We start from the raw sequence: 24,943 nt of genomic DNA on the forward strand, positions 1-24,943 counted from the left end.
TATTTTTTTTCAAGATAAGAATGAAAGTTTCAGGAAAGAGGCTTTCTTCATCATTTCATACATTCTCTTGTTTATTTTTGTTAATTTGTACTCCAAATCATTTCATATTTTATTTGCTTTTTTAATTTAAGTTTTTTTCTCTTTCAGAATTTTTAATCTTGTACTTAGGTACTGTTTATATTTTTAGGTTGTCTTTTTAATTGCATGTGTAATTCATTGTTCCCTTCTTTCTCTTTTCTGTTCATAAAAATTGTGTAAAGATAAAAATTCCTTCTGTCCTAACAACATAGGAGTGCTTTGGCTATAAGTTTTGTCATGTTATCTAATTATTGTAATTTCTATATAAACATATGCATTTTTCCTGTGATTTGTTCTTGGAGTCACTTATGGTTTAGCTAGGATATTATGTAGTCCACATTTAGGTTCTAATCCTGTTTTCAACTGTGCTTTATTTGTTTAAATTTTTCTCAGATTACAACTATTAAAGACTAAGATTAAGTATACACCTTCTGGTTTTCAGCCAATATTTATTACATATAATAGCAATTTTGAATAATCATCTATAGATCAAATCTAAAAGCTGGGGAAACTTCTCCAGATGTAGTTTTTTTTTTTTTTTTTTAAAGTAGTTTTCTCTCTGCAAAAGAAAATTGACTGGGAATATTGTCCAAAAATATGACTTGTTAAACTAAGGATGGCAAAAATCAGAAAATCCAAGATATACTATATCTCTAACTTAGACTGAAATGACAATTTCTTTTATTTTGACGGGAATAATAACTGTTGTGGTTCTTTCCTGATATTAATTCAGAATACAGAGAGCTATGGAACACTAATGTGTAGTACAACAACCCTTATCCAAATTAAAATCATAGAGTCAAGGTAAAAAAAAAAAAAGCAAAAAAAAAAAAAGATTTATTACAATATCACAAGAAAGGGCAGCTCCCAATGACAACAGTGTCAGTATAGGAGTGCAAAATGCAAGATATGAACACAGGATAATATAGACCCTAATGCAGAAGGTCCCACTCCCTTCTGACTTTTTCTCCCATTGGCCGGGGGAGTCCAGGCTTACCTCCTAACACAGAAATCTAGCCAAAGACTAAAATCTACCTGGAGATAAAGAACAATAGCCAATGACACTCTTTACCACATTAGGAACTTAATGCTAATTGTGGTAAAAAGGACAGGAAGAACAGGAGGGAAATGTAAGTGAACAACTGTGGTACTATATTTGATTCTTTAAATCTGTTAAGTGGTTTTCAAATGATTCATCCAATTTAGGCATATAATATACTTATATTGTTTTATTATTCTTTTTGATTTGAAGCATTGATCTTAGACTGAGGTATCCTCAGATAGTACATAACAATTAGCTGATACACACACACACACACACACACACACACAAGGCGGAGTAAACCTAGGGTTCAATTTGGCTTTCAGTTGGTTTAATTGGTTCACACTAAACAAATAACTGAACCCCCTGTATGTCTCAATCTTTTCATTAGTAAAATAATAATTATATCACTTACCTCAGTGGGTTGTTTTGAGAGTCAAATGAGGTATTATATGCAAAAATACTTAGCACAAAGTCTGGCACAGAGTAATTACTATGTAAATATTAGCTACCATTATCATTATTATTGCTTTTATATTTATTACTGGCCTTGTTCAGCTTAGTGAGTTTTGGTTGAGCTCTCTAGTCACATATCTCTTTCTTCTCCTGTTTCTTATATCTCCTTGACTCTGGATTCCAGTTTTTTTGGTTCTGTACCATCAAGAATAAATAAACTAACAGGCAATGATAAAATGTTCACCTTGTTCATGTTGGCTGTTTCTTCTGAAATAAGAACTCTCTTAGGTATAACCTATATCCTAATATGCAGTTTTCCTTTAAAAAAAAAAAGTGGCATTAAATAACTTATACAAAGACTAAGAATTGGTGTGTCTTTCCACAGGTTATTTCCAAACAATGAATGCTGTTTGTAAATATTTGAGGCACTTAACGCTATTGTTGAACAAATTCCTGGCCCAGGAAATCTTCCTCCTTCATATCACTGACCAAGTGAAAACTGAGCTAGTACATGCTTGAGTGACCTTCACCTTACACTTCCTCTGGTACTCATGTAGTGAAATAACCACAGACTCAGCTGACCAGAAGTCACCTGTTTTTAAAAGATTCCAGGGGTTACCTATGTAGATCCTCAGGCTTAGATTGTAGGAACAAGTTGATGTCAATGTTTAACTCAGGTTCTTGATTTCTGTGACTTTTTTCTTTATTATTAACTCAGGAATATTTTCCAATTTGCCTAGATTATGAACACTTGGTTCACAACATGCCTCTTTAAATCTTCTCCCTATGGAGAGAATGCACAAAGGTAAGAGATACTATGTTATTGCTATGAAGAAAGTGTTATTTATTAGATTAGGCTATTTGTTATTTGTTTTTCCTCTGAAAAAAATAAACCAGTGAAATATATTATAAAATATTATACTCTCTGTGAGTCAATTTTCTTCTCCTTAAAGGGAAGTTTTCTCATCCTTAAAGATGAGCTTAGTTTTCTTCCATTCTCTATCTTTGATTTTTTGGTAATTAGTTAAAATGATTAAAACAGCTTCCCATAAAATTCTTTAAGGAGGAAAATATATATTCTATATCATTGTGTTTAATATCTACATATCATTAACCCTAAACCTGTTTCTCTTCAGTGTTTTCTATTGGAATTTACTGATGCTTCTTTCAAAAATAAAATAATAAGATCATATACCTACTATATGCTTGATTTAATACTTCAGAAAGCTACATAGTTTCATAGACTCCATTTATCATCTTCTAATGTATCAGAAAGTTCAGCATCTGATAATGATCTTTCCAGACTTTAGTGAGTCAGTACTTGAGTAAATTTAATCTTAAATATTTTGTAAAAGCATTTTGTACATAGTAGCCTGTTGGGGGTGGGGTGACCTCTAAATTTAATGTAGACCTCTACGTTGTTTTTTTTTTCCTGCTTCAACCTTATCCTTCATTCATCTTCTAAAGTGATTTTCCTAAAATTCATGTCCATCCTGTTAGCCCCCATATTCAATAAACACCAGTGACTTTTGCCTCCAAGAGCAAAAACAAAATGCTATTTGGTATTCAAAGTCCTTCATAACTTAGCCCTTTTCTAGCTTTCTAGTGTCCTTACATTCTCTAACCAAGATTCTTTGATCAAGTGGCATTGGCTTCCTGACAGTTCCATGGGTAAGATTCCATCACTGGGCTTTGGTTATTCTCTTTGACATGCTACTATGCTTGGAATATTCATTCTATTCCACTTTACTTACTGGTCTCCTTTGCTTGAAGTTCAATTAAAATCACAACTTCTACAAGAAGCTTTCCCCAACCCCTTAGTCCTGGTGACTTCCCTTACTTTTACAAAATATTTTGTTTCAAATTTATTCAAGCACTCATGCACTCAAGTTTGGAAAGACAATATCAGGGAATGAATTTTCTGATGCATTAATCTTATCTCATAAAAAGGTAACAAATATAGTCATGCCCAAATTTTTGAGATTATGTATCTTTCTGAAGTATTAAATAAAGCATAAATGATCTAATTATTCTGCTTTTGAAAGATGCATCAGTAAATTCCAACAGAAAACACTGAATCATTTATATTTTGAGTATTGTGTTTAATTTTAAGAAACATATTGCCTGTGATTCCTTGGAGGAGGATAAGAAGTTTAACAACCATGCCAAGTTGGGATAAATTGAAGCAACTTGGAACGTTCAGCTTGGTTCAGATCATAATGAAGATTGGGGAATGAAAGCTATCTTCAAATATTTGTGAAAAAAAATTATTTTGAATGGCCTAGAGGGTTGAGGTGGGAACAATGGACATAGCTGAAAAGATTTATATTAATACTTGACATAAAAAAACAAATACCTTAAATAAAGCAATCCCAAATGGAATTGACTATCTCAGAAGGGAAGGGATTCTCATCACTATTTTATTGTAGGGAATATTGCAGATAAGATTCTTGGATGCTTTGAATTTAAATTATTTCTGAGCTATCATCTGATTCCAAGATTCTGTAATTTTATAATGAATAGAGAATCTTCTGTCATTGAGAAATTTATAATATGGAAAGATGATTCAATTTTAATCCTTTTATTTCAAATTAATTCAGTTCATAAACATGTTAAGATAGCTAGTTACATGAGGCATGAATTAACAATACTAGCTAGTATGTAACAAAAACTAGAATTTTCAACGATGCTTCATGAATATTTCTTCCCAAAGAAAAGGAAAGAACAAAGGAAACACAGTTCAAGGTGCACTCTCAACAAAATAATGCCAAGACCCACATCCCCATTACTTTGTGACATATAGAAATAAAACAAGTGGCATAAATCAAAGGACTAGATATAATCTGATCACAGATATTGCCAACAGACATTCAACCTTAGATTAAAAATAGTTTTCCCTGTAATAAAACAAAATTAAAATGCTTTCTCCAAATGCTTCTTTCTTGATTATGTTATCTTTTCTCATAGCAATTTGTGTATAGAATATATTTCCATCAGTCCTAGCATCTAAGTGTAATGACTCAGAGGGAAATATGGTAATCTGAATTGCAATAAAACAGAATTTCCAAGATTCCTATTGAAGTCAGAGTAACCAAATTATGTTATTTTTCTGTTAAGGGCTCCTAACCAGAAGAGGCCAAATTCTGAAAAATTGAATCTCTTTACCAAATACTTCACCAAAGAGTTTCTAATGCATGAATGATTACACTATATTTTTCTTTTTTTGGCTAAGTCAATGCTAAGAGGCATATAGGGTACATTTTAATTGAGATTCCTCAGGCCATATATGACCTGTGTGTTTTAAGATGGTTTTGTGTTTTATTAAATACAAGGGGAGATTATTCTTATAACTGTTCTTTAGTGAAGAACAAGAGGTTAAATTCAGCAATTTATTTAGTTTTGTCAGGGAAGCTTCTCATTTTGTATTCATAACTGCATTAATATATCTACCTATTTTCCTTTTGTCTTGTATATACAGCAGTTAATAGAGATGGCACACCATGCACCACATTGAAAATGCTTAGCACTATATTTTTTCTACATGTCTGAAATTCTATAAAATTACTTCACCTTTAAAATATCTCATAATAAAATAAGACTTCTTTATACAAAACTAATATTAGCTCTTACTTAGGCTTAGCATTTTGAAAGTTTTATTTTTTTTAATTTTTGACAACAAATATGAATATTTCAATATATTAAAGAAAGATAATATTTTATATGAAACTGTGAAGCTGTTATAAACAACTTGTTTTTTAAAGTATAAATTTCCCTGCCTGACTGTTTTCATCTGATCTGAATTTCTTTGTTTTTACTTCTTCCTCTTCCTCTTTCTTCTTCTCCTTTTCCTTCTCCTTCTTTTTCTTCTGCTTTTCCTTCTCCTCCTCCTTCTTCTTTCTCTTCGTCTTTCATTCATGGTATATTTTGATATCTTTTTTTTTCTTCCCCTTCTCCTTTTTTTGCATCACCATCACTACATATCAACTCCATTTAGTCCACCCAACTTCAGGGAAGTTCTCTCTTCTAACAAGTAGCCAAGTAAAACAGATTTACCTTTGGCTGTCTCTGAAGACCATTTGTAGTGTGTCTTTTCTAAGAAGTGGTAAGTGTGTTCCATTATCAATCTTCTGAGTCATGATTGAGCAAAGTTCTTAAGACTTTCACATTTTACTTTCATATTGTCCTTTCCATTAATGTAATCATTGTAAAAATGTGTAAAATTCCATCTTGGTTATACTCTTTTTATTCTGCATTAATTCATTAAAGTTTCTCAATGATTTTCTAAATTTTTCCCTTTTGCAATTTCTTATGGCTCAACAGCAATCCATTAAATTCATATAACAATTTAATCTAGTATTCTTCGATTAATAGTCACCCATTTCATTGCCACTTCTTTGCTATTACAATAAAAGAGCTGCTAAACAGATATGTTTGATATACATGACTATAACTTTTCCCTCTGACTGACATTTTTGCTTATAATACTTATACTTTTCTTCTTTTGAAAATTTGCTATTCATATTTACTTACCATTTATTGGGCAAAAGCTCTTATTCTTACATATTTCAATTAATTTTCTATCTATTTTTATATTAGGCTTTTAATACAGAAATTTACTGCAAATATTTTTCAAGTTTTTTTCTTCTTTCCTTACATAATTGCACTGATTTTATCTGTACAAAAATTTTAAAATTCTAAGGAGTCACAATTGTTCATTTTACCTTCTATGATCATCTCTAACTCTTGCTTAGCTAAGGATTCCCTTCTTATTCATAATTATAAAAGATATTGCTCCTCCTATGAATGAAATTAAATTATATTTAAGGCATGTATATTTAAGGTAAATTGTTTAGACCAATATATGGAGAGAGATGTTGGTCTAAACAATTTCTTCTATATTATTTTCCATTTTCCCCAGATTTTTAACAGAATGACATCAGTAACAATGATCATTATGAGAAATAAATCATGATATGTATATAGAACTTTCAAATTTAGAAATGAATTACGTACATTATTTCATGAGAATTGATTGGTGCTTTGCTTTTTATCAAACATTATGCTAGAAATTGTTTATCATTGTCTTGTTTGCTTAATTTGTTTTGCTACTGAAATATTATAATTTTAAAATAGAGACAAAGTAGTTTGCTGAATAATTTTTATTTCACAGTTTGGGATTTGGTATTCTGTGTGTGTGCATGTGACGTGTGTGTGTGTAAAATGGCTTCCAAGTATTTTGCATGGAAATTTTTTTCTATTATTTTATGTTGCATTTTTTATGAAAGTACAAAAAAGTTAGGTTTTTCCTGTGTTTTTATATCCTACAATCTTTCTCAATGTACTAATTTTTATTTGAATTTTTAGGATTCTCTTAGTAAATAATTTATCATTCTTATAATCTCTAATTTTTTCATGTATTTATCTTGTTTCTCTATTTAATGACAAATTTCTTATTTATCTCTTACTCTGAAATATGGCTGTATTGTTAGTATTCAATTAATACTTGTTGAAGTGAAATAAATTTATTATTCTTTTGGAAGCTTCTTCATACACTTAAAGTGATAATTTAAGAAAATGTATTCTATCTCAAGGCTAGCTCTTCTATTCACTGAAACATAGTAGTAATGATGCCAAGATGCAGGGTCTGTCACATGGACTAGTCAGATTTTCCCAGAAAAATAGTATTCCCTTGACAGCATAACACAATAGAAATAATACTATAATTGGAGTCAGAGATCTTCATGTTAAACCTTAACTTTTCCACTTACCATCTATGTGTTCTTAGACAAGTCACATAACTTCTCTGCCTTCAATTTCATCCTGAAATGAAGGGATTGAGCTAATTAATCTCAAAGGATTCCTCCATAACTATGGTCTTATGTTTTAACCCTGATAAACTATGTCATAACTCTGTGTTCTTGGCTGGTTGGTAAAGAGAGTGTTGATAATTCAATAAAATGATCTTTATTTCTAAGATAAGAACTAAAAAATGTTTTATATGAAAATACTTAGTTGATACCTTCTCCATAAACATTGCATCACTAATTAGAACAGGCTAAATCAAACAGGATTCTAGAAGTGTAGAATCATAAATTTCAAAGCTTCTTACTTTTCAGTTGAATAAACTGAGGCAAAGAGATTAAATGATTTGGATAATTAAGTTTGAGATTATGTTTTTTTTTTTTAACTTAGATTTTTGCCATCTTAAAGTACAATGTACAACTCTATTACTCTACATCCAAATTTAATTTTTTGAGCTTAATTTCAATCTGGAATTGGATAGATAATAGTTGCTCTGACAAAGATAGGAAGATTTTTGTGCACCATGAATTCAATGTGTGCCAATAGAATAGTGAATGGACTTTTAGGTTATATCTAGGACTTAGGGTGGTAGTGCTATTGTACTCCAGTCTGAATTAGAACAGAAGTACTATGTTCAGGTCTTAGAAACATTCTAGGAAAGAAGTTGGAAAATATAAGGAGATGGGTAAATGGGATGTTGAAGGATCTCAAGGTTATATTATAAATGCATCAATTTAAGAAGTGGGGATATTGAACTTAGAAAATGGAATACTTAAAGAGGACAGGATAACTAAAATCAACTATTTGATAGATTATTTTGTGACATAGATACTAAACTTGTTCTTTTGTCCCCAGTGGGCAGATCCAACTACATGTTTAAGACAGATAATTTTAAACTTTATAACAACTTTTAAAACAATCAAAAAAGATGGCATGCACTGCCTTTGGCAATTTAGGATTCCTTTTGATTAGAGATCTGCAAAAAAAGGATCAATGATCACTTGTTAATATCGTGGGCCATATATATCCACCCACACTCACACATTTACACCCACTTAGACCCACATACACACACTTATATGCCCACATGCAAACACACACACACACACACACTCACATAAACAAACACATTTAAAGAATCAGACCAAGTATGAAAGAATCTACTTAGCCATCGTTAATATAATATGGAATATCAATTGGTCTTTCAAAATTCTTTGAATTTTCTGATTAGCTGCTCTTTCACATATTGTATCAAAGCAAAATATTCTACTTCCATTGAGAAAAATGCCTGAATATTAGAAATCTGGACATTAACACAGCAAATTGTTCTACTATGAAGTCTATTCCTTCTCTGTGTCATTTACTTTTTAGGATGAGAAACAGAGCCAAGGCCAAAACTATGTTTGGATAACACCCAAAGAAAAATATTGTGGCTATTTTGATTCAATTAGCTAAGGCTATTTGTGAGTAAAACACATTTTAATTCAATTTTTGGAGATTTGTAAAGTAATTCCACTTCCTGCTCCATGAAATTTTTGCTTAACTCTATTAGATACCTTAAGTCATAAAAATCTCATTAGTAAGTTAGGGAGATTAATCACGTTGCACTAAGAATTTCATATTCAAAGCAATGTTGAAATTAGGAAATGTGCTTCTATATACATAAAATTCAAATAAACTTGGGAGATGAATTATTTTCTAATGGATTTGATTAGTGTAGGGAGTCCTCCTCCCTCCTTTCTCAAGTTATTTATTTCCTTTTATTTCTCCTTTTGAGTTACCATTATGATGACAATCCTGTCAAGCAGAACAGTAGATACAGGCAAAAAGTCAACTAAGACCAATGTTTTGACATTGCAGAAAATCAAGTTTCTATTTCATTTAAAGAAAAAAATTCTAATAATGGTAGCCTTAGTTGATAATGATTCTCCCATTAGTGATAACTACAAATGAAGACTGGATAGTCATTTGTGGAATTTCTTAGAGAAAATGCCTGGTTGATTACTGATGGTAGTGTATATAAGCTCAAATATTCCATCTAGCTTGGGGGGAGGGTATAGATGCTATATATTATTTTTTTAAAAAATCAAGCAGTATCCAGATGAAAAAAAATAGGATATTCACTGAAATCAAATAAATATCTTCAAATCATCAAATCCAACAGATAATCTGGTATATCTGGAAACATTCCCAACTGTTCATTGCCAAGTTCCTCTTTGAAATACAAGCAATCTCTGCTCTTGGTGCATTAACTTTTGCCTGTTTGAACTGGTACTTTCTTCTATCATCACAGTCATGGAAAATACAATGATGTGGCAATTTAATGAGACTCTGTAGCAGGAATGAAGACCAATAATATTTATGGTCTTAAGATCTATTTTTAGATTAAAGTCTTAGGGACAATTACTTCTCCCTCATGGAATAATGAATGACTTTGTAACTCATTTCACTGTGATTCTTAGCCTAGGTAACCCAAATAAATACTGGAAGTAGATTTATTGAGTCTGATCATTTTAGCAAAATTATTTAGTTACGGTCTTAAAAGTTAAAGGCCTGGGTTAAAATCTCAGCACTGGTAAGTTTTATGATCTTAAACAAATTATTAAACTTCCCTGAGCTACCCATATTTTGCATAATGCATACTTTCCTATACACAGGACTTTGGGGAGGGTCAGATAAGATATAATGTAAAAGGAGCAATAACAATTGCATAATATTATTTAATGAATGCTAGCTAATAATAGAAAACTACATAGTTTAACGAATACATAGAAGATAATTGCCATCTTTGATTCACCTCCTATGAGGGGGTAATATAGATATTGGGAAAAGTGGTTTAATTCTCATACAGAAATTTCCTGTAGTGATCCAGATTGATACTTTTGTATTACAATCTCTTCACAACAATGAAATTGCAGTTCCAAACAAAATAAGAAACAAAACTCTCACAATAAAATCTTCAACACAGAAGTAAGCTGTATGCTTTATAATTATTTTGTTAAAGTTGAATTAAAGTCTTTACAAGCAATTTATTTAGTTTTATAGTTTTTCATATAGCAGATAATAAAATGGAACTAATGTTAATTATGCCTCAGTTTCCTTATCTGTAAAATGAACTGGAAAATGAAATGGCAAATCACTGCTGTGTTATTGCTGGAAAATTCCCAAATGGGATTATGAAAAGTTAGACATGACTAAAAAAAATTCTAAAATGTTAAATTATATAAAACATCTCATAGGATCTTTATGATGATTGGATGAAATAATGTACTTGAAAGAGGTATAAAGACTAAATCCTCACATATATATATATATATATATATATGCATATATATATATATATGCATATATATATATATATGGTATTGTTTTTCTAAATATTTGATGAGCCTGAAAGTCCAAAAACTTTTCTAAGTCAGCATGCTTGTCATGCAAATAGTGTGGAGTGGTGACTAAAGTCTTGGAGATTGGACAAGAACAAGCATTGCTCACATATAAGCTTTATTCTTTGCAAAATGATTTACATGTTTATTATATTTAAGCCTCACAATAATTTAGTGAGGATAGTATTATAGGCTTTGATTGTTTGTATATATTTAATCTGTTTAATAGGTCACTATCAACAAAGGATTCATCATCTATTAATTAAACTATTGACAACAAACTTCTCTGTAGTTCACTCACTTGGTTCTCAGAAGATAGTGAGTTTTTTAGTGACTTAAGTCAAAATATTTTAAACTTGGTAGAACCCTGACAGAACTTGGTATTCACTTGCATAGGTTCTGAGAACCCAGGATCATTTCCAGACCAACATTACGATAAAAATGTAGAACTTCCATAAAAGTATAATTTTATTTTTGCAGATGAGGAAATGAAGGCACAGATTATATGATTTATCTAAGCTAAGAAGTAGCAGAATTACTAATAAATTTAAATTGAATTTGAGTTCATATCTTCTGAATAGAAATTTAGCTCTCTTTCCATTTCTGGTTTGGTACTGGCTAGCTTCCTATTTACCTTTGCTTAATTTTGTCATTTTTAAGTCTTTAATATGACTGGGCTCTCATTAAGACTTCCCAATTTTTTTTTCTTGTAATACATACACGTATGGTGCTAAAAAGATAGCAGCCAGAAAAAAAAAGCCAAGGTTCTTTCATTACTTCATTCTTCCTTAAAATTATTCATAGTATTTTAAAGACAGTAACCATTGTTTAGCATACAGATATGTGTGCATACATGTACCTGTATAAGTGCACATATGCATATGCACACATATAAAGCAAAACATTGAAGGAAATAGAAAATGTCTTCCTTAAGAATTATTTCCAATATTTATTAATAAAAATAAAAGTATTAAAGAGGGAAATGTATATTTCACTCTGACACTGACTTCAGCAATTATTTTGCTTACCCTCAATTTTTGAAGAATTTTTCTATTTCCATTATATTAAGTGCTATCCAAAAATTCATGTAGTATACTACTTTGTTTTAATTTTCTAACTATAAATCCTTCATTGTTTAATGCCACATTTTGTATTTTGGAAGTGTTAAAACTGTCAAATAGACTACCTCTAATGGGAAGGAGTCCTCTGTCACTTAAGAGAAGCTGAATTAGATTGAGTCACATCAATAAGTATTTGTTAAATGCCTACTTGTTAGTTATGTTGTAGTAAGAATTTGGCAAGTTAACATATATTGTGTGTTTTTTGAAGATGCTGTATTCTATATTGTAAAAATGTTTCTTCTTACTGTTATCCTCTAAAGTTCTGTCTGAAGATCAATAGTCAGAGGATTGGCCTCAGAGTCGAAAATATCTGTGATCAAGTCTAGCCTCTGGCATAATGAGTTGTATCATTGTAGACATATCACTTAACTTTTCAGTGTCTGAGGTGTTTATCTAAGATACAATTAATGAATATTTGCCAGTGAAGACTAATGAACTGGATTTTATAAACAGTAATTTCTCTGTATCAATGAAAACATAAGTAAAATTACTCATCTTCTCTATTCCCCCAACATATACAAAATGGAAGAGCTATCTATAGACCTCTGTGGTTCCATTTTCTAAAATCAAATGACTGAACTCTATTAGATGAAGAGGTTAAATTAAATAATCTATAAGGATTGACCCAACTCTGTGTTTTTGTATGTTATGTTATGTATGTAATCCTGTGTTTTTGATGAAGACACTGAAAGTTATTAATAAACACATTGTCCCAACTATTTTCAGGGGTGTCATGGGTGTTTTGGAACTATAGAAGGACAAAGTATAATGAACTTCCTATGATAGAAGGAAGTCAATAAATATCTAGTTCAATCCATTAACTCTAACCCCTTACCAAATGCTGCTACAAAATGATGGACAAGTAGATTTTAAATAAATGCTTGTTGACTTGTTGGCTTTACTTAATTTAATCTAGTTTTCACTAAAAGGTCTTCAGTGGCTGAGGACCTGCTACCTGTAATGGTGACCTATTTCATGCCTACAAAACTTCCTGAATAAAAAATAAAAGGTAGGGCAGCACCAAGATATTATTTTACACAGTAACAAGTGACAACACAACATCAATTGTGATGGATATAGCTCTTTTTCACAATGAGGTGATTCAAGGCAATTCCAATAGACTTGTAATGGAATATGCCATCTGCATCCAGAGAAAGAACTATGAACACTGAATGTAGATAAAAATATAATATTTTCACTTTTTTGCTATTGTTTGTTCGCTTGCTTGTTTTTTTTTTCTTTCTCATGTTTTTTCCCCTTTTGATCTGATTGCTTTTGCTACATGATGATTTGAAAATAAATTTAGAAGAAATGCACACATTTAACCTATATCAGATTGTTTGCTGACTTGGGGAGGGGGAAGGAGGGAGAAGAGGGAGAAAATTTTGGAATATAATGTTTTTCAAAGGTGAATGTGCTATCTTTGCACATATTTGGAAAAATAAAAATATCATTTAAAAAGTTAAAAAAAATAAAAGGAAGTGTGGTGATGGAAATATTAAAGATCCTGAACTATTTAGAAATTCATGTTTGATGGATGTGACTAGGAGCATGTCATTATATGGTGCTGATTAAGTATTTTCAGGTAAACAGACCTTTATTAAGTGCCTACTATATGCCATATTCTATCCATCAGCAAAAAAAAAAAAAAAAAAAAAAAACCCAAAAAAACAAAAGCAAACAAACAACAACAACAACAACAAGAACAACAAAAACTGTTCTACCTAGATCAAAAATAGACTGGTTTTTCAAGTAGGAAAAACAAACAGACATACTTACTGAATTTCACCAGTTGGGGTCTTAAAAATATTTCTCTCCTACTTTATTTCCCATAAAAATCATAGCATTATGGACTGGAAGTCAGTCAAGAAGCCCTACTCTCAAATCCTACCTCTGAGACATGGTAGTTATGTGAACATGGTTAAGTCACATAATCTCAAAAATTCACAAGAAATTCTTTGAGTTTCTAAGTAATAGATGAGTTTTCTCATAGCCATAACCTTGTTTCTACTTACACAGACAACTTTAACTTTTGAAAAAGACTATTTCTTACCCTTCTCTTATCAACTCTCTTCCCTCTTCATCTTCCTGTGTAGTTGACAGAATAGAATTCCTAATCTGATTATTACTTCAAGGATAAAATACATTTGGCATTTACTTACTTTCATAAACTGTTTCTATATTACCTTTAAATTCATGTGTTTCACATTATTCTATTTCATTGTCTCTATGTTTCAGTTAAACTGGTCTGTTTGCTGTTCTCCTGTATATGTTATTCTATTTCTTGGATTGCATCTTGACATCAGCTATCTACCATGGTTGGATCATTTCTGTACATTCTTATCTCTGTACACAAGAATTCTTAGATTCTCTCAAAGCTCAGATCAAAAGTTATTTTTAGCATGTGAGCTTCTTTATCCCCTGCAAAGTATCATCTACTTACTTTACACATATTTAATCTCTGGGAATATATATATTATTTCTCTCAATAAAATATCAGCTTTTTGATGGCGAGTTAATTTTTTGCTACAGATTTGGCACTTTAAAGATTGTCAGTTGAACAAGTGAGTACCCAATCCCTCTAATTTATAGTGTATTTTTCTACATTGGAAATTACATGTCAATGAAATCATAAGTCTGAAAAAAAAGAAAAGAAAAATAGGAAGAAATGAATAAATTAAAATATTAAAGATAGGTATGAGTATTTTATCTAACAAACTTCAATCCCCTTACATTGGTCAACTTCTGATTCCACCATTTAATCAAACATTGTCATTCCTCTCCTGTTTAAAGACACCCTAATTATGTAGTTGGCTGAATGTAGCTCTTCTCCTTTTCATTAAAAAAATTAAACTTCTATTGTTGTCTTTTCATTTTTATATTAATGATTTCTTTATATGAAATTACCTCATTTAACAATTAGTGCTTGCCCCTTTGTAACAAAGAAAATAAAAATCATATCTAAATGACTAAGGGATCATAGAAAAGAAGTTGAGGTACATTGTCTATACACATTCTATTCTTGTCTTCTCTATGAACAAAAGGAAAGTATATTTTATTACCTGTTCTCTAGGATTACTATTAATATTTACAATTAATTAGATTTCATCTGTTTTATAATATTGTTTTTGTTTACAATATTGTAGTTGTGTATATTTCTCTTCTGGTTTTGCTTACTTAATTATAAATTATTTAGTACATGCTTTTCCATATTTCTCTTGCCATTTATCTTGGCACAATAATAGCCCAATATATTCAGAAAAATGCAATTTAGGAATTGTATTTAATTAATATAATCAAACTTGATTTTTTAGCTAACACCCCCTATGAATTACTAATCTTACTTAAATTAAGAGTTCAATTTCCTACTCTTGTGAGCCTAAATCTTTTGTTTTTAATACTCTTCTTTTTCTGAGTTGAAGTTCTTCCTTTTTTTGTGTGTAAACTCATTCCTCATTTCAACTTATTTCAACTTGCAAAGAACTCCATGATGATCTTGTAGTACATAAATGAGTTATTTCATCAAAAAAAAAAAAAAGATGCATGAGCCTATGAGAAAGCTGTACTTTGAGCTTTTTAAAGTCACATGGAGTTGGGAATGTCTACAGCCCTTATGTTAACAATCAATCCACTTCCCATTTCTCCTATACTTCCTTATTCCTATAATGAATGTGCATTAAATATGAATATTATTAACATAATGAATATATTTTGATTTTAATTACTAGATATTATATTCTTATTATTATTTTGATTAGTTTTTTACCCTGAGGCAATTGGGGTTAAATGACTTGCCCAGGATCATACAACTAGGAAGCACTAAGTGTCTGAGACCAGATTTGAATTCAGGTCCTCCTGACTGCAAGGCTGGTGCTCTATAGTTCTTTTTAGACTATAAAGATACTCTCTATTCTGACATAAATATTCTTGGTTACTGAGGAGACTTGAATCCCATTTACTGGCAATTGCTAGTTTTGCTAATAAATTAACCATGCTGTCAACTTTTTGTCTCAGTTTACTTTTATTTCTTTGGAATAATTTGTGCATCACAATTTGTCCAGCCATTTTCAAAGTAAGGAAGGAAGGATGGAAAGGAAAGAGAAGGAAAAACAAGGAGAAAGATAAATTCTTACCCTACTGAGCCTCAGGTTTTAATCCCTAAAAATGTGATATTTTTATGATATGATCTATAAGGTACCTATGAAATAAAAGCAAACAACAAATATTTTACCCTTTATTCATCATTAATTATAAGATTTCTTTCATCTCTTAATCAGATTCTCTTTTTAACTGGTTGATTTTGGATCATATAGGTTGTGCCTTAGAAGTAACATAATTATTCATATAAGCCTAAATTTCAACTGGAGCCATATACTAATACTACAAATACTACAATCATGTAGAAATTATAAGTGGGTAGATTTAGGGGCTTGAATTGAGTGTTCAAGTTATTTTAATTGACTTTTTCCCTTCTGTGAACATTTTGTTCATTCATTACTGTGCATGTGGATTTTGAATGACCACAAAAATGATCAGTAAGGATTATTATCTACATCTAATTCTCAGCTTACAATACATTCCTAAGCTTAAATAGAGTCAATAAATGCAAGGACTTTCCCTGGATGAATTATTGTGCAATGATAAGATCCCTCCCTGACCTGGGGAAAGCATTGCAATAAATCTCTTATGTTACCCAAATTGAAAACTACTGCTTTCCCACTGTTGCAATAGTTTATAACATAAAGTCGAATTATCAAATATACTCAGTTCACTGGAAAGGAAGGAAATAATTTAATTTATAAACTTTTACTTGCAATCACATATATTTTTTTTTTCCTAAAAGGTTACCACAACTCCATTTACCAATAGAGTAATTTACCAAAAAAAAAAAAAAAAAAAAAAAAAAAAGATGAAAAGTCAATTACTCCATTATTTAGAGACCACATCTGGTTTTAATTAATTACATTTGAGGTACCTTTCTACTTCATACTTAGGATAGAGACAAAATATGAAACTGTTACTTGTTTCTTATTGCTGCTGGAGGCATACGTGCTAGCTCTCAACTAAACCTTGCTCAATGAAATTGCAAAGTCTTACCAAGAAACTGGTGGTGACTGCTTCTATCTTGATCTAAGGGTTTTCATTCAATCGGCAGTAATACTTTTAATTATTTGCTCAAAGATCCCTTTCCCTTTAGTTCTAATTCAGATTTAATTACTCCACTTACCTCATGACCAAGGTCTTTCAGATGGTAAAGTGAGATAGCCAAATCCAGAAAGAGCCTGCTTCATCAGCTTCATCACCCATGAATGGCAGGATGATTGATGACTGATTTTGTAATGAGAAAAAGCTACTGCTTCTTTAATTTTTGAGAGAAACATTTCCTGACCTAAAAGCCTGAGTTACTAAAGAACATTTCATGAACAAAAGCTTTTTAAAATCATAATTTCAGATGCATTTTTTCCCTTCTATATCCTGAAGGATAATTTGGACTCAGTTGTACAAATGGTAATGATTACCTTCATTCTGGTAAGCAGATGAAGGGCAATTGAGATATCCTGAATCCTTGAATCATAAAATATTATATCTAAAAACAACCTTAGAATTTATCTATACTGAACACTTCATTTTGACACAAATGATACAGAAGATTCTATTTATTTCCAGAGGTAATAGGAAAAAGGCTAAACTTTATTGAGGAGGAAAATGGCATGAATGGGCCTGTAAATCAGGGGGAAAATCAATTTTCCAGTTTTGTAGAGAATTTGACTAGAATGGAAATAGTTTCAAGTTGAAAAAACAAATTTGGATAATTTTTCTATCTTTTTTGATTTATCAAAATAGATGCACTAGTCTGATCTTCACTAAAAGTCTTCAAGCAAAGGATAGATAAATACAAATTGTATGTTTTATATTCTTTTTTCAGTCATGTTAGACTATACATTCTCTGATTCTTTGAGTCTCACATATAAACAACTTAGATTTTGGGAAGAGTGAGTTCCAACATTCCAAAAAGATGTCTGGACTGCCATAGCCTAGTGGCATACAGACAACATAGAAGAGAGATGGAAAAGCCAGAACCTCAATAAACAGAGTGAACCAGGACTTTGTCCAAGAGGGAAAGTTCTTCCTTCCTATTAAGATAATAGGATAACCCACATCTTGAATCCTGGTCAATTTCTTTCTCTATGTTTTTGCCTTCTCCTTCTCCTTCTCCTTCTCCTTCTCCTTCTCCTTCTCCTTCTCCTCCTTCTCCTTCTCCTTCTTCTTTTTTGCTGAGGCAATTGGGGTTAAGTGACTTGCCCAGGGTCACACAGCAAGGATGTTTTAAGTGTCTGAGTTCATATTTTAACTCAGGTCATCCTGACTTCAGGACTGGTGCTCTATCCTCTGCAGCACCTAGCTGCCACTACTTTTGCCTTCTTTCTAATGACCTTAATGGGAAGGCATGAAAACTGAATTTTGAGAAATTTACTACATGATTTTGAGTCGATTAATGGTTATTAAGTGCTAGACAGCGTGCTGTATGATAATATAAAGAAATATAAGACAGTCCTTACTTTTAAGGAACTCATTTTATAATAGTGGTGACAACAATCAAATAACTATGCAAACTACATATGGTCTACATTTAAAATAATCATCACAAAGAAGGTAGCAGAATTAAGGGAGAAGGGGAAAAATGTTTACCTTCTAGTTTACAAAGTACCCAAATAAATTTGCTCCAAAGCACTTTAGGTCTCTGGGAATAACTATAGAATTATCTGGTGAGTAAAAACTTATTCACATGAAGAGAAGGGAAATTATATAAAGATATCAATGTGGATATAAATAACCCATCTACTAATTTCAATTTAAAAAATATATATATATATATATATATATATATAATATATATATATATATATATATATATATATATATATATATATATATATATATAAGATGGTAGATTATGGGTGACTTCCCAGCAGGACTCTTACAATATTCCCCTCTTAGCAACTTTTAAAAAATGTTTCAAATAAAATTTTGGAGGGACAGAGCTAAAAAAAGATCAGGGTGAGATGTTTTTATGACTTAATAAAAACTAAGAGGTCTACAATAGATGTTTGTGAAACCAGTCTGGAAGTCTGTCTGGAATCTACACATACACTTGCAGCATCAACAACAGCTTTAGGAACTCTCAGATCAAAATAAGTAAGGAAATCAGACAACTAGTCAAAAAGAGATTACAGGAGACCCTTTGCTGGCACTGAGCACAGCTGATGCTGATTGGCAAGTCTATTGTCTATAAAAATTCTAGGTCACAGTTCCAGAATGTAGAAGAGTGCTGATGGCCAGTCATAGGAAAGAAGGGGCCTCACAGAGGAGTGTAAGCACTTGTGACTGATAAGTAATGGAGAACTTTTCTTGGTAATAAGCAGAATGTATATCAAAATGGTAGTGAAATCACCTCTTCTAGGATCTTAACACTTTGAAAGCACCCAAACTATTTGGGAAACTGAGGAAATAACAATAAAAAAAATTGATCATAAAAGTTTTATGGTTGTAGGGAAAATCTAGACATAAACCCAGAAGATGACAATGTGAGAATACTTACAAAGTCTCAAGGAAAAATCATAATAAGGCTGAAACCCAACAAGAATTCCTAGAAAGGGTAAATAAAGAAATGTTTGGTATAGGAAAAATTAGAAAAAAAAATAGAACGATGTAGAAAAAATATGATAAAAGAATCAACAGCTTGGTAAAGGAAACATAACAACTATTGATTAAAATAACATCCAAAACCCCCCAGAACAGTTCAAAAGGCACAACATATCACTGAAGTAAATAATTCATTAAAATATAAAATCAGAGAAGTGGAAGTTAATTATTTTTATGAGATATTGAGAAACAATCAAAGTCAAAAGAATAAAAAAAAGAATAAAATTTGAAATACCTCATGGGAAAAACAACTGATTGGAAAATCAATCCAGGAGATATAATCTAAGGATTACTAGACCATCTTAAAGCCTTGATTAAAAAAAATAATCTAACCATCACATTTCAAAAATTTACACAGGAAAAATGTCCTAACATCTTAGATCCACATGGCAAAATAGAAATTTTTAAAAATCCAACAACTGCCTCCTGAAAGAGATGTCAAAATGAAAACTCCCAGAAAAATGATAGCCAAATTTCAGGATACCAAAGTCACTGAAAAAATATTTTGAGCAGCCAAAAATAAATAGATCAAATACCATAGAGTCCCAGTTTAGATCCTTTAGATTTAACATCTTCCACATTAAAATACAGATAACTTCAAATATGTTATTCCAGGAGTCAAAAAGTCAGGATTACAACCAAGGTAATATATTCATCAAAATTAATGTATAATCCTTTATGGAATATATAAAGTAGAGAACTTCCAAGCACTTCTGATGAAAAATCCAGAGATAAGTAAATATTTGATATTAAAACAAAAGACACAAGAGAAGCATAAAAAGATAAGCAAAGAATAATCACAAAGGAACTCAATAAATTTAAACTATTCAAATTCCTATACTGGAAGCTGATATGTGTAACTGCTGAGAACTTTATCATTACTAGAATAGTTAAAAGTTTGTATGGACAGAGAGCATAAATATAAATCAATCATATTGGAATTTTTTTAATGAAAGGACAAGATGAAGGATATTACTGGGGAAAGGGAGAAGTAGAATAAGGAAAACAGACAAAGAATTGTAATTAGAAATGTAACTTACCTAATAGGAAAATAGAAAAAGAGAAAGTTAGGAGAATGATGGAAGGGAAACAGTGGTTAGAAACAAAATGAACCTTTGAAGAAGGACAGGATTACAGAGAGAGAGAGAGAGAGAGAGAGAAAGAGAGAGAGAGAGAGAGAGGCAGAGAGAGAGAGAGGGAAAAAGAGGGGGAGGGAGTAAGAGAGGGAAGGAAATGGGTGGAATTGAGGGAAATACACAGTAAACATAACTGTAAATGGGAAGAGGATACATATAGCATCCATAAAATGGAAGCAGATATCAGAATCCAATAATATGCTGTTTACAAGACATTATTTTTTAATTTATTTTAATATGCATTGTTTTATGAATTATATTGGGAGAGAAAAAATCAGAGAAAAAGGGAAAAAAACATGGGAAAGGGGGAAAAAAAAGAAAAAAAGAAGTTAACATAGCATGTGTTGACATATTCAGTCTCCTTAGTTCTTTCTCTGAATGCAAATGACATTTTCTATCCAAAGTCTATTGGAATTGCTTCAGATCAATGAACAGTTGCTAAGAACCGAGTCTTTCATAGTTGATCATTGCACATTCTTGCTGTTATTATGTACAATGTATTCCTGGTTCTGCTTGTTTTGCTCAGCATTAGTTCATGTAAATCTTTCCAGGCCTTTCTATAATCAGCTTGTTCATGATTTTTTTATAGAAGAATAATATTCCATTACCTTTGTATATCACAAGATATATTCTTGAAACAGATAGACACAAATAGTTAAAATAAAGGACTGGTTTAGAATCTATTGTGCTGATTCAACTGAAGTAAAATGGCAGAAGCAGCATTCATGATCTCAGACAAAGCAAAAGCAAAAATAAACCTAAGGAAAAGAGATATTCAAAGAAACTACATTATTTTAAAGGTATCCTAGAAATGATACAGCAAGTTTCCTTGATAAAAGTCTCATTTCTCATACATATATATTGAGTGTAGAACTGAGTCACATTCATAAAAAATAAGTTATTCCCCAAATGATAATTAGTTAAAGGATCAAAACTATAAATAGTTATAGGTATATAAAAATGCTTCAAATCACTATTGATTAGAGAAATACAAATTAAAACATTTGAGGTACCACCTGAAATCTAAAATGCTGGAAGGGATGAGGAGAAAATAGTTATACCAATGAATTCTTGGTGGAGTTGTGAACTGTTCCACCCAATTTGGAAAAGAATTTGGAGCTATGCACAAATGATTATAAAATGGTGCATACCCTTTCACCCAGCAATATCACTATTATATCTGAAACCCAAAGAGATCAAATAAAAGAAAAAAAGGATGCATAAGTATAAAAAATATTTGTAGCAATTCTTTTTGTCATGGCAAATAATTGGAAATCAAGGGTATGCTCATTAATTGGAGAATGACATTTTACAGATTCTATTTATTATAACCCCAAACCTCCCTCATTATCCCTCTTCTGAACTTCTCTATAACCATCAAGGTCATCACTGTTTACAATCTAGGTGTCATCATTTGTTCCTCACTCTCAATTGCCCTATATACTGAAAGACTTGCCAAATCTTGCTTTATTGTTTTTGTGTTTTTTTCTAAATCCACTTTTCTCCCAACTTCTTCTTTACTTTTATATAAAAAGCTACCTTCTTAATTCAGCACCTCATCACCTCTTTCCTGGACTATTTGCAGTAGCTTCCTAATTGGTCTCACAATGCCAATGTTTTCTCCTTTCCAATCCATCCTATGTAGCTGCCAAAGTGATTTTCTTAAAATTCAAATCTGTCACTCCTCAATAAACTCTAATAAGTTAATTATTTCATGTTTACCTCATTTTGTTATATGTGTATATGTATCTATTTTAAATAGTATATTGTTTTCCCAATTAAATACAAAGATGGTTTTCAACATTCATTTTGGTAAGATTTTGAGTTCCATTTTTTTTTTCTTTTCCTTCCTTATCTCCTTCTTCCTCAAGACAGCAAGCAATCTGATATAGATTATACATATACAATCATTTTAAACATATTTCCATGTGATTTATAGTAGGAAAGAAAATCAGAACAAAAGGGTAAAATCATGAGAACAAAACAAAACAAAACAAAAAAGTGAAAAAAACATATTTCAATCTACATTCAATCTCCATATTTCTTTCTCTGGATGTAATTGGCATTTTCTATCACAAATCTATTGGAACTGGCTTGGACTAGTGTTTTGCTAAGAAGAACTAAGTCAATCATAGTAAATCATTACAAAATCTTCCTATTGGTGTGTACAATATTCTCCTGGTTCCACTCATTTCACTTAAAATTAGTTCACATAAGTCTTTCTAGACTTTTATGAAATCAATCTGCTCATCACTTCTTATAGAACAATAGCATTTCATTGTATTCATATACCATATCTTATTCAGCCATTCCTTAATTAATAAGCATAGACATAATTTCCAATTCCTTACTACCACAAAAAGAGTTGCTACAAATATTTTTTGCACAAGTGGGCTCTTTTCCCTTCTTTATGATCTCTTTGGGATACAGATTCAATAATGGCACTAGGAGTGTTTTTTTTTTTTTCTTTTAATAGTTTTATTTATTTGTTTATTTTTATTAAAGCTTCTTATTTTCAAAACATATGCATAGGTAATTTTCAATATTCACCCTTGCAAACTCTTGTGTTCTGATTTTTTTTCTTTCTTTCCCTCCATCCTTTACTCTAGACAGCAAGTAATTTATATATGTTAAATATGTGCAATTCTCTCTACAAATTTCCACAATTATCACATTGCACAAGAAAAATCAGATCAAAAAGGAAAAAAAAAGTGAGAAAGGAAACAAAATGCAAGCAAACAACCACAAAAAGAGTAAAAATACTATGTTGTGATCCGCATTCAATCCCCATAATCCTCTTTCTGGGTGCAGATGTCTCTCTTCATTATAAATTCATTGGAACTGGCCTGAATCACCCTGCTGTTGAAAAGAATCACATCAGTCAGAGTTGATCATCGTATAATTTTCCTGTTGGCATGTACAATGATCTTCTGGTTCTACTCATTTCACTTAACATTGGTTCATGTAATCCTCTCCAGACCTTTCTGAAATCATCCTGCTGATCCTTTCTTACAGAACAATAATATTCCATAATATTCATATACTATAACTTAATTTAGCCATTCTCCATAGGATGGGCATCTACTTAGTTTCCAGTTTCTTGCCACTACAAAAAGGACTTCCAAAACTATTTTTGCAAATGTGAGTTCCTTTCCCTTCTTTATGATTGTTTTGTGACGCAGACCCAGTAGAGATACTGCTGAACTTGGGATGTGCAGGTTGATAGCCCTTTGGGCATAATTGCAAATTGCTCTCCAGAATGGTTGAATCTGTTCACAATCCCACCAATAATGTATTAGTGTCCCAGTTTTCCCAGATCCCCTCCAGTATTCATCATTATCTTTTAGGGGCATTTTTTTTCCTAACTGAAGACAATAGCACATAAAAGAAATTTATGTAGTAGGTTAAGAGACTTTGCTGAGGTTCCAGAAAAAAGTTAAGAGTTCTGTCTGAAAAGTAATGCTGATTTGGGGGCTTTGGCATCCTCCTTAAAATGCAGGTTCTGAAATCAGGAGACCTGAGTTCAAATTTGATCTCACTTAACACTTCCTAGATGTGTGACCCTGGGCAAGTCACTTAACCCCAATTGCCTCAGCAAAAAAAACAAAAACAAAATGCAAGTTCTGGGAGTAACTAGGAAATCAAAGAGAGGAACTACAAGAAAATGGGGTACTGCCAATATCTTAAAGTAAGGACTGACATGAGTTTATTTCAGGAACATAGATATACAAACAAATGGATGAATGTTAAAGAGTTCTTCCTGAATAGAATTTTTTTCATAATTATAACTTTTTATTGACAGAACCCACGCCTGGGTAATTTCGGGAAGATGGGCTTTAATTCGTTTTGTGCGGTTTGACTAGCTAAATCATTACGCAAAAGGTAGAAGGGGCAATCTTTGCTTTTTATCGCTTACAGGATGGAATCTTTCAACATTCCCTCACAGTACTTTCTCTATTGTGCCTCGGGGTTTGTCTTTCTATCACCTATACTAAGGCTTAATAAATGTTTTGTGGATGTAATAAATAGTTTAATTCGGTGTTTCTAGGACTAGATCTAGTTCAAAATGGTCAGGATTAGCTGAAAGCTTTTAGGTGTAAGCTAAATGTTTTAATTAAGCTACATTTTGATTGTCCAAGTGCACTTTCCAGTACACTTACCATGTTAGGACTTTTCTCCTCTTTTTGAGGTATTCTAATTAGGTATTGAAGGTTACTTTAT

General features: G+C 31.4%; 1 protein-coding gene across 2 annotated transcripts in view; it reads left to right on the plus strand.

The window, feature by feature from the left end:
- Positions 1-2,256: 2,256 nt before the first annotated feature.
- The window catches only part of KCNJ16 (potassium inwardly rectifying channel subfamily J member 16), an 84,884-nt gene continuing 62,197 nt past the window's right edge, over positions 2,257-24,943 (plus strand). Inside the window, exons 1-2 of one of the 2 annotated variants that reach the window (XM_031965718.1) lie at positions 2,257-2,381; positions 5,571-5,678. The gene's annotated coding sequence lies outside the window, so the exon portion shown is untranslated. The remainder of the gene's footprint in view (positions 2,382-5,570; positions 5,679-24,943) is intronic. The other variant, XM_031965716.1, reaches the window with a different exon arrangement.

The sequence above is a fragment of the Sarcophilus harrisii genome, chromosome 4 (assembly GCF_902635505.1).
Source record: "Sarcophilus harrisii chromosome 4, mSarHar1.11, whole genome shotgun sequence".
NCBI lineage: Eukaryota > Metazoa > Chordata > Mammalia > Dasyuromorphia > Dasyuridae > Sarcophilus > Sarcophilus harrisii.